At 38.6% G+C, this 10,644-nt stretch overlaps 1 non-coding gene across 1 annotated transcript; it reads left to right on the top strand.

Annotated features, from left to right (window-relative positions):
• Nucleotides 1–9,466: 9,466 nt before the first annotated feature.
• On the top strand, nt 9,467–9,573 carry LOC132538423 (U6 spliceosomal RNA). Its single transcript, XR_009549790.1, has one exon. It is a non-coding gene; the product is annotated as a U6 spliceosomal RNA (small nuclear RNA).
• Nucleotides 9,574–10,644: the final 1,071 nt, after the last annotated feature.

Here is a 10,644-nt window from a genome sequence, read left to right as displayed (position 1 = left end):
GCTGAATGGAGGTTTGCACATCATGTTTAATTGTTTCTTGTGAAGAGCATAATTAGGATGATATTATAGAGACCTAAGGTCACACTTCTAATATTTTGTTCTGATTATGATGTATGTGTGTGCATACAGATATCCTGTGGCCACACATGACATTTATTCATATATTTTAAGATTCTACTCTATTCCTGCACTCTCACCTAAATCTCTATTGGCTCTGATTAGACTTCTCCAGTGAGTTCTTGTTGATTTTGTTTCTACTCATAAGCTATAGCAGTCTGCTTTATCTACATCTATAGAGATCTGTTAAAATTCTAGATACATGACTGTACTCATCCCTGCCTCTCTCATGATTTCTATCACACTTTGCTATACTCACCAAAAGCTAATCACCCTGACTTTGTTATATTTCCATCTCAGGTACTCAAAATTTGCTATTGTCTCTGCAAGAGATGCTGTTCCCATGAGCTTTGCAGTTGCTTTTAAAATATGTATCAATAAAAATCAATTCTCTCTCTCTAGGTTCACTATGAAAAATACAACTCTATCATTCATCATATGATTGACTCTTTTAAAAATAATTTTTACTACTGATTCAATAATAATTGACAAGATTGTGGTATAAGAGGGGTACAGTTCCACACAATTCCCACCACCAGACTTCCATATCACCTCCTGTCCACTGGAAGTTTCCCTATTTTTTTTTATTGATTGATTTAATAATGATCAACAAGACTGTAAGGTAAGAGGGGTATAATTCCATATAGTTCTCACCACCAGAATTCTGTATCCCTTCCCCTCCATTAGAAGCTTTCCTGTTTTTTTATCCCTCTTGGAGCACTGACCTAAGATCATTATGGGGTGCAGAAGGTGGAAAGTCTGACTTCTATAACTGCTTCTCTGCTGAACATGGGCATTGATAGGTTGATCCATACTCCCAGCCTGTTTCTATCCTTCCCTGGTGGGGTAGGGCTCTGGGGAGGTGGGATTCCAGGACACATTGGTGAGGTCATTTGTCCAGGGAAATCAGGTTGGCATCATGGTAGCATCTGCAACTTGGTGGCAGAATATTGGAACTGGAGGGTTGATATCACAGGTCTGGCATGATTGACTCCTTTCACCCAGTTTCCCACCCTTCTTCTTGTTTAATTTCTGTCGGGTATTAAGCCAGCTTGTCATATAATATACATTATATGACAAGTTCACATACCTTCTCCATCCACCATCAGAGTACCAATGGCTCCCCATTACTGTCCACTCACCACTGCTGCCCTTTGTCGGGTATTAAGCCAGCTCCCCCTGCTCCACCCTGCATTCCTGATACTATGGCCTATTTACATAATCGTTGTTTTGCCTGAAAGGTCCCAACTACTCCATTCCTTTGATCTGTCTTCTTTCTGCCTTGTGACCCTCCCCACCTGCAAGGTAACATTAATCCCACCAACTAAAACTCTTGCAACTGTTGCTAAGGAAGTTTCTACCTTCCCAGCCTGCTTTTGCCTTTCTCCACCCCCTTTCCTAGCCATTTCCGTTTCCGACTTGCCACTTCTGGTTCTACTATCCTATAAAAGCGTTGTCTCTCTGATCAATAAAGACATTGCATTACCTCATGCCACGTGTTTGGTTCCTGAATCATCTCCCTTGCGTGCTGAGTGAGTAGCAGCCCAGGCTGGCTCTGGTCGAGTTCTCTCCAACCCAGAAAGTACGTGCCCGGGAAGAGGCACCCCATGCTAGCCTGGCAATAATCATTAATGTATATATTTTTATATTTTATTGAGGTTTTTTTTTGAGATTTCCTTAGTTTACAACAATATACATTATATGACAAGTTCACATACCTTCTCCATCCACCATCAGAGTACCAATAGCTCCCCATTACTGTCCATTCACCACTGCTGCCCTTTGTCCCCAACCATCTCTTCTTCTTGCAACCTCAGTTCTGCATTATAATCCAAGTGTTTGTTTTGTTGTTTATATATATATTCCTTTGCTTTGTTTTCTTATATTCTACACATGAGTAAAAGCAATCAAAGATTGTCCTCTCCTTTCTAACTTATTTTATTTCACACGATCCCATCCAGTTCTAACAATGTAGTGAAAGACAAAAATTCCATTCTTTTTTATAAGTGATTAAAATTCACTGTGTATGGGAGCCTGGTGGTGGTGCAGTGGGTTAAGTGCACATGGCACAAAGTACAAGGACTGGCATCAGGATCCCGGTTCGAGCCCCCGGCTCCCCACCTGCAGGGGAGTCATTTCACAGGCGGTGAAGCAGGTCTGCAGGCGTCTTTCTCTCCCCCTCTCTGTCTTCCCTTCCTCTCTCCATTTCTGTCTGTCTTATTAAACAACAATGACAGCAATAACAACAACAATAATAACAACAACAATGATGATAAACAACAAGGGCAACAAAAGGGAAAATAAAATAAAAATAAAAAAGTTTCTTTAAAAAAATTTATTGTGTAAATATAAATCTTCTTTACCCACTACTCTGTTATTTGACATGTAAATTGCTTCCACTTCTTGGATTTATAAATAGTGCTGTAGAGAGTGTAGGACTGAATATCCTTTTGCTTTGGTGATTTTGTGTTTTTGGATAGACTCACAGTTATGGATCACAGGTGGGTCATATGGTAGGTCTGTTTTTAGTATTTTGAAGAGCCTTCATAATGTTTCCCACAGAGGTATATTTCTAAGGGGGGGGACGTGGGGGTGGATAAAAGCTTTGTGCCTTGAAAATGCATTACTCAGGTCTTTTGATTAGGGAGCATAATGACAGATGGGGATCTCTTGCAGCACTTTGGAGAGTCTAGCTCTCTCAAGGCTTTTCATGGTCAAAGACTGAAGGTGATAGGGTTGTCAATCCAGGCCTATTTTTCTAAGATGGAGGCTTCTCTCATGGGAAACTCTGGATCAAAGACTTTCCTTCAACCTGGCTAAGATTTTTTTTTTTTTTTTTAGAACTGAGCTGGAGCCTAAAACTACCCAGCTACCCATCCAGCCCACTCTCCACTCTCTTGCTACTTCCCTTTCTCATCCTTCCCAATCCCAATCCACCTGCTGCCCCCATGTCCCACTCTCCTTTGTCTTTCCTCTCATTGGAATTTCCCCTGATGAATCTCTTGCATGTCTAGTCCTATCTTGGCATCTGTTTCTAGAAAGCCCCTAACAGACACAGGAGCTTATTAGAAGTGAAACAGGAGACTTGCATCATTTCTGTAATTGCATGTTTCCAGATTATTTAAAGTAAGAGTTTCAAAGTGCACTGATACTGGCACATTTCCAATGAAAGCCAATGGAAAGGAGGAGAGAATTGAGAGAGGAATTTCTAGGCTCTCTATTGTATTCTTAAAGCCTGCAAATTGATCATGAGCAAGATCCAAAATCTAAATATGGATAAATTGAAAAACTTGAATAGATATTTAAACAGACAAAGTAGAATTGAAGATTAGTTAATGGAGGCTGTTTTTACACCCACACAACCTGGCAGATCATTGCTGTACAGTCTTTGTTGCAAAAAATACTACTGAAATATGGTTCTTTGAAAACATCTTCTGTCCCTGTACAAATGACATAGGATCCGGAGGCATTTCTGCAAATAATATGTTTTCCTATGCCAGTGTATAAATAGCTTTAGAGTACCGAGATAAAGAAAAAGTTGCCAAGTCTGTTGCTACACTGGCAAGAGAGGCAGTCGGTTTGGAACTGATACTGTTATTTGCCGCTAGTTCTGAAATCTAATGAGACTGGGCACATTGTTGTTTTTGCAAGGCCAAACAAGTGGGCAGATACTGCCATGTCTGACTACATAGAAACGTAAAAAATGGGGCCTTACCAACTTAGCTGCCCTTTTGGTGAGATTTATTTAGTAAGTAAGTATTTTCATTCAACTGGAAAATATCTTTTTAGATGACAGCCAGACCAAAGCCTCCCTAGTTTTTAATGTCAGTATGTCTGCAATCCTACTGGGTTGAAATAAAGTCATTTCACTATTTTCTTTCTAGATTGTGGCTAAATATACACAGAAGGAGAAAAATCTGCAGAAGACAGGAAAATCCAGGATGTCCTGGCTTACGTTAAAGATCTGTGTCATTAAATACTTTGAATTTCTGACATGTCTATAGTGACCCTTGCTATAATTTCACTGTGACATTCCTTCACTTTCATTTATATAGGAAAATTTTGACAGTTTGTTATGTATAAGCATGTGTAGTGCACCAGGGATAACAATGGATGCACCTTACAAGGCCCTACAAGGTCCATGCTTTCTGGTAAGACATGTTCTTGGCTGGAAGAGAGGAGGTAAAAATACAGTATAATGGAAATCAGAGTAACTAGATGTCTTGATTGGGAAAGGGTTGATCATCATTACACTGGTTAGGGATAGCTTCTCTAAAAAGCCATGAAAAGTAGGGAACCTCAAGTACAGACATTTAGGTGGATATGTGTGACTGTGAACATCTGGTCTAGGGCATGCTCAGTAGAACTTTGCACAAGGGTACTGTCACACTCCATTGAACTCTTGGTCGTTGTCCAGGCTCACTTAACCCCGCTGCTATAGTTGTCTCTAAGCAACTGTGATCATGAACTACTGGTCTCAACCAAGACTATTTAAACTCAGAATAGAGGTATCCAAGGACATTTGCAATCTCAACTCCTTGATCTTGCCTTGACCAGCACAAGCCAGGCTCTTAAAACCTTGTATTCCTGATGATGTCCAGGCCTGCTTGACAATATTGCTACAGCTACTGTTGGGGCACAACTGCTAAGAACTACTCTTCCCAGTCTTCCCTGAACTAGGTTCATAGGGGCTGCTGAGCACTCAGAAGTGTGAATCCCTGTTGCTGCCTAGGTCCACTCATGCTACTAAGTCTCCATCTTAGGTTTTCATGCAACACCACTCATATTGAGGAGACAGATGAATCTACTAATTACTTGCATGATTAAATATAGACAACACACTGAGAAACACCCCAAATACAACTATGTAAGATAGTCACACATTTGATGTAAGGTAGTCATTGCCCCAGTCCTAGGTTGTTTACCTGTATGCATACTAGTATGTGACAAAGATAAAACCCAACTCAGACTGCTGTCATTGAGTTTCTCATTCCCAATATAATTTTTAATTTAAATTTAAATATATATTGCATCGACTTATTTATTGAATGACTGGAAAAGCTGTCAACTTTGAGTGTGGCCTTGAGCAAATACTCAGACATTGGTATAGGCAGTTATCCCTTTGGCCCTATTATCATCAGGCTCAGTGATGCTCAAAGTGCTTATGGCAGAAAGTATATTTTATGGATTATTTGAATCAACTATTATGAATTACAGGGGAGGACTCTAGGGTTTTCAGTAAAGGCATACCCCTCTAGGCTATTCATAATAATTATTTTAAGCAAAAAAAAGTAACTTGATAATGAATTCTAGTATATGGGTCCATTTCTATTACATTTAATTAGTTTCTCTCTCTCTCTCTCTCTCTCTTCCTCTCTCTCTGCCAGTACCACACTCTTCAATTTCTTATAGGTCTATAAAATTTCACGATAGCTTGTTGAAATCAGCCTTTTATTTTGTTCTTCAGGAAAATTCTAACTACTTTTGGCCCTTTGTATTTTAGTGTAAGTTTTAGAATCAGCTTTTCAAGTCCATGAAAAAGTATCTGCTGAAATTTTGACTAAGGTCACACAAAATCTATTTAATTGAGAGGAGACATAAGGATTCCACCCCATAAAATAGTATATTTCTGCATTTATTTATTTTAGCTTTGTCAAATATCTTAGTTTTCTTCATAGTGATTTTACATGTTTCCTGGTAGTCTATTTCTCAAAATCTAGTATTTTTGATATTATTATAAATGACACTATATATATATATATATATATATATATATATATATATATATTGCCTCCAGTCACTGGGACTTGGTGCTGGCGCTATGGGTCTACTGCTCCTGGTGGCCATTTATTTTTTTGTCTCCCCTCCCCATGATTTTATTTGATAGGACAGAGAGAAATTGAGAGAGGAGGGGAGATAGATATATAGGTAGATAGATAGATAGATAGATAGATAGATAGATAGACAGATGGAGAAGGATAGACACTGGCAGACCTGCTTCACCCCTTGTGAGGCTTCCCTGCTCCAGGTGGTGAACCAGGGCTCGAACTGGGTCCTTGAGCAGGTCCTTGTGCTTTGTACTGTGTGCACTTAACCAGGTGTGCCACTGCCCGGCCCCCTAAAAATAATTTATTATGAAACTATTTGATGGCTTGTATTTAAACATCCAAATGTTTATGTTAATTTTGTATCAAGCAAACTTGTTAAACTATTTCTTTTTACTTCTCTGTAGATTCTTTCAGATTTCTAGATATGCAACTTTATTTACAAAATTTTGATATTTGCAAATAATGGGATTATTCTCTGGCAGTTTTATAATGCTCCCTTATTTTACTGAGCTTCCTGATCTTCCCAGGCCCTATTAGAATGTTTAATTAGAGACATGTTTTCTGAAACCCTTGTATTTTTTTCTCAGAGGGGATACTTTCAATGTTTTTACCATTAAACACGAGCTTTTCGTATTTCTTAGATATTAGTTTTTCTACCTAATTAAAAAACTTTTGTTATTAGTGATTTTTAATAATGACTTGCAAATTTTTAATTCTCAGGGTATAGTTTCATACCCTAAATGTGTGTGTAAGTCACTGCACCCACCATCAAAGTCTTTCATGGCCTGAGGCATCACAGACACCCAGTTCAATCCCTTGCACCACTGTAAACCAGAGCTGAACAGTGCTCTGGTTGAAAAAAAAAATTGGGTTGCTTTAGTTACCTACCTTCCACATATGAAGAAAATCAATCCATAGTTATCTTTTACTTCTTCGTTTATTTTATTAATCATGGCACCTGCAGTTTCAGTCATGCTGTTCTGAATGATATATATATATGTCATCTTTTTTTTTTTTTTTTTATTAAGTTGTAGAGTAGCATCCCATTGAGTGGATGTCCCATAATTTCTTTGTTTAGTGATCTAGTGGGTTTTAAGTTGATGCCATATTTTGGTCACTATGAATATTGCAGCTATGCTCATGGAAGTTCTTTCAAATTAGAGCTTTTGTGTTCTTTGTCTATACCTCTAGGAGTGGTATTGCAAGACTGTATGGTAATTCCGTTTTTGAAAAAGGACTCTCCATACCATTTTCCATGGAGACTGCACCAGTTTGTGTTCTCATAAATTGTGTACCAGATTTATTTTTTAAAAAAATTTATTATCTTTATTTATTGGCTAGAGATAGCCAGAAATGGAGAGGAAGGGGAGATAGAGAGAGATAGGGAGCCTGCAGCCCTGCTTCACCACTCGCAAAGCTTCCGTCCTGCAGGTGGGGGCCAGAGGCTCAAATCTGGGCCGTACAACATTGTAACATGTGTGCTCAACCAGGTACACCACACCTGGCCCTCCAGATTTCCTTTTTTCCCCACTTCTTTACAAGCTCTTGTTTTTCCCAATATTTTTCATGTAGTTAATTTTCACTGGTCTGAAGTGGTACCTTTCTGTGATTTCTCTAATAAAAAGTGATATGAGACATCTTTTTAAATTAATTAATTAATTAATTAATTAAAGAAAGGAGACATTAACAAAATCATAGGATGGGGGGTACAACTCCACACAATTCCCACCACCTAATCTCCATATCCCCTCCCCTCCCTAATAGCTTTCCCATTCTCTATCTCTCTCGGAGCATGGACCCAGGGTTGTTGTGGGTTGCAGAAGGGCGTTGACTGGTCAATCCATACTCCCAGTCTGCCTCTCTCTTTCCCTAGTAGGGTGAGTCTCTGGGGAAGCAGAGCTCCAGGATGCATTGGTGGGGTCTTCAGTCCAGGGAAGCCTGGTTGGCATCCTCATGGCATCTGGAACCTGGTGGCTGAAAAGAGAGTTAACATACAAAGCCAAACAAATTGTTGAAGAATCATGGATGCAAAGGTTGGAATAGTGGAGATGAAGTATTGGGAGGTACTCACTGCAAACTCTAGTGTACTACTGCTTTCAGGTATATATTTGCCCTAGTTTATGGATACTTGTGAACATATGCTCTATCTCCTGGAACCTGGTCTATATCTAGGTTTTGGGACTTTGTTAGGAAGTGAACCACCTGGGATGGAATTAGAGAATCCTATGAAAGGAAAGGTCTCACCCGAGTGATGAAGCTGAAGGGTTGTTGTTCCACACCTGAAGTCTCTGGACACAGTCTGAGCTGAAGCATGCTGGGTGGCACTCGTTGGGTTGATTAGGTTGCGATCCGCGGATGCAATATTATTTGATAAGAATTGGGAGAAGCATACGGGAAAGTGGGCTCTACCCTAGGGTCCCAGGATTGGGGGAAGTTTAGGCTTTATAGTGGAAATGTGAGGTTCCTGCTGTCTTAGGGTTCAAGAAGACAATGGATAGTTACTGTTAGCATCACATTATTTGGTAACTGGGTTAACTTTGAAAAGTCCCTGTTAGACATACAATCAATTTTCCCCCTTTCATATTAATTAATTAGTGATTTATATGACTACAATTTAATAGGTGTGTACATAAACACCATTCCCATCACCAAAAGATTGTGTCCCATCACCTCCCTCCCCCGCCCCAGCCAGCGCAGGAAGCTGCATGTCCACCCTCCCCTTCAGGGTTTTTACTTTGGTGCCCTACTTTCAGTTTAGTCAGATCCTGCTTTTAGTTTCCCTTCGGATCTTCTTTCTCAACTTCTGTTCATGAGTGGGATCATCGATATGGGACATCTTTATGTCTTCTTTGGTGAACTATCCAGATTCTTTGCTCATTTGGTTGATTTTCATGTTTTTGTTGCTAAGCTGTATGGTTTCTATATATATATTCTATCAAGAGTGTGATGTAAAAATATTTTCTCCCAGTTGCTAGGTTTCCTTTCTTCTTTTAGTCTTTGTGGTGGTTCCTTTTGATGTATAACAGTTTTTATTTTATTGATGGAGCTGGGATCTGTTGCATGTATGTTTTTATTTTTCTTTCTTTAAATCCAGATAAAGTGACAGGGAGTGGATAAGATACCACATCCTGAAGCTTTCTCCATTGCCACAGCTCCTCCCTTGTGGTGCTGGGACTTGAACTTTGGTCACATGGATAGCAATAGCAATGTGGGGCTCCTTACCCAGTGAGATAGCTCTCTGATCCTTTAAAGTTTTTTTTTTTTTAAATTATGTAGTGCTCCTTGTTTATTTTTTATTTAGTTTTCTTTGCCAATGGGGCTGAATCTCCAATTACATCTATGATCTTGCTCTTGGGAAGTATATTACCTATATTTTTCTACTCTCTATTAATTTAAAGTTTAATACTTAAGTCATTAGTCCACTTTGAGTTAATGTTGGTGGATGGTGTTGAATGATGTTCCAGTTTAGGTTTTTTTGTTTGCTTGTTTATTTGCTTGTAATTTTTGTTGAAAAGTTTGTTGTGCTTTCTTCAGCAGCACATATATTAAAATTGGAATGATAGAAAGAAGATTAGCATGGCTCCTGCACAAACATGACACCCAAATTCGTGAAGTGTTCCAAATTTTTTAATTCCAGATGATCTCACTTATAGGCGGAACTTCAGAAAGAAGGAATGAAAGGGAGAACTTCAGGTGAAACTTGGACTAGGTGTGGCATATTTCATCAAAGCAAAGATCACTGGAGGGACAAGGGTGGGAGGAGGTAAAGAGGCTTTTGGGGGCCTGGAGAACAATGAAGGAAAGGACTTAAGTTATTTTTTCATTAAGTAGGACTATCTACTTCTTTTTAAAAAATATTTATTTATTTTCCCTTTTGTTGTTTAACATTGTTGTGGTTATTATTATTATTGTTGTTGTTGTTATTGATGTCATCATTGTTGGATAGGAGAGAAATGGAGAGAAGAGGGAAGACAGAAAGGGGGAAGATAGACACCTGCAGACCTCCTTAACTGCCTGTGAAGCGACTCCACTGCAGGTGGGGAGTCGGGGTTCGAACCCAGAGCCTTATGCCAGTCCTTGCGCTTTGCGCCACCTGCGCTTAACCAGCTGCTCCACTGCCCGACTCCCCAGGACTATCTACTTCCACCTCTTCTTCTCCAATGTTTATGTCACTAGTTCCATTTTCTCATCTTATTTAAATTGACATATTTCTAAGACAATGTTAAATAAAAATGAAACTAATGATAATATAGTCATATTTCTGATTTTAATAGAAAACCTGGTGATAGTGCTTATCAGTTGGTACTTTACTCAGTATTAATTTTTGCTAATTTGTCTTCATTATACTTAAATTATTTCCTTCTGTTTGTATCTTACTTTAATTTATATAAAGGTTAAGTGATACATTTCATCAAAAGACCTTTAAGCATCTGCCTTTTCCCTTTAATTTGCTCACGCAGTAGATTATGTTAATAGACTTCTTGATATTCATTCAGATTTTGCATAGTAAGTTCTGTTTTAGTATTTTTAGCTTTTTAAAATTAGTTCTGCTGTCTAATTGATGTATTAGTTCTTTGGCATGTTACTGTATTTTATTTGCTAAGGTTTTATTTAGAATTCCTACATTTCTATATACATATGGGATTGATCAAAATTTTATTTTTTTTTTGTAATGATTTTCAGGACTTAGTATTAAAAC

This window comes from Erinaceus europaeus, chromosome 4 (genome assembly GCF_950295315.1).
Source record: "Erinaceus europaeus chromosome 4, mEriEur2.1, whole genome shotgun sequence".
Lineage (NCBI taxonomy): Eukaryota > Metazoa > Chordata > Mammalia > Eulipotyphla > Erinaceidae > Erinaceus > Erinaceus europaeus.
This window is presented reverse-complemented; position numbering and strand designations above follow the sequence as displayed.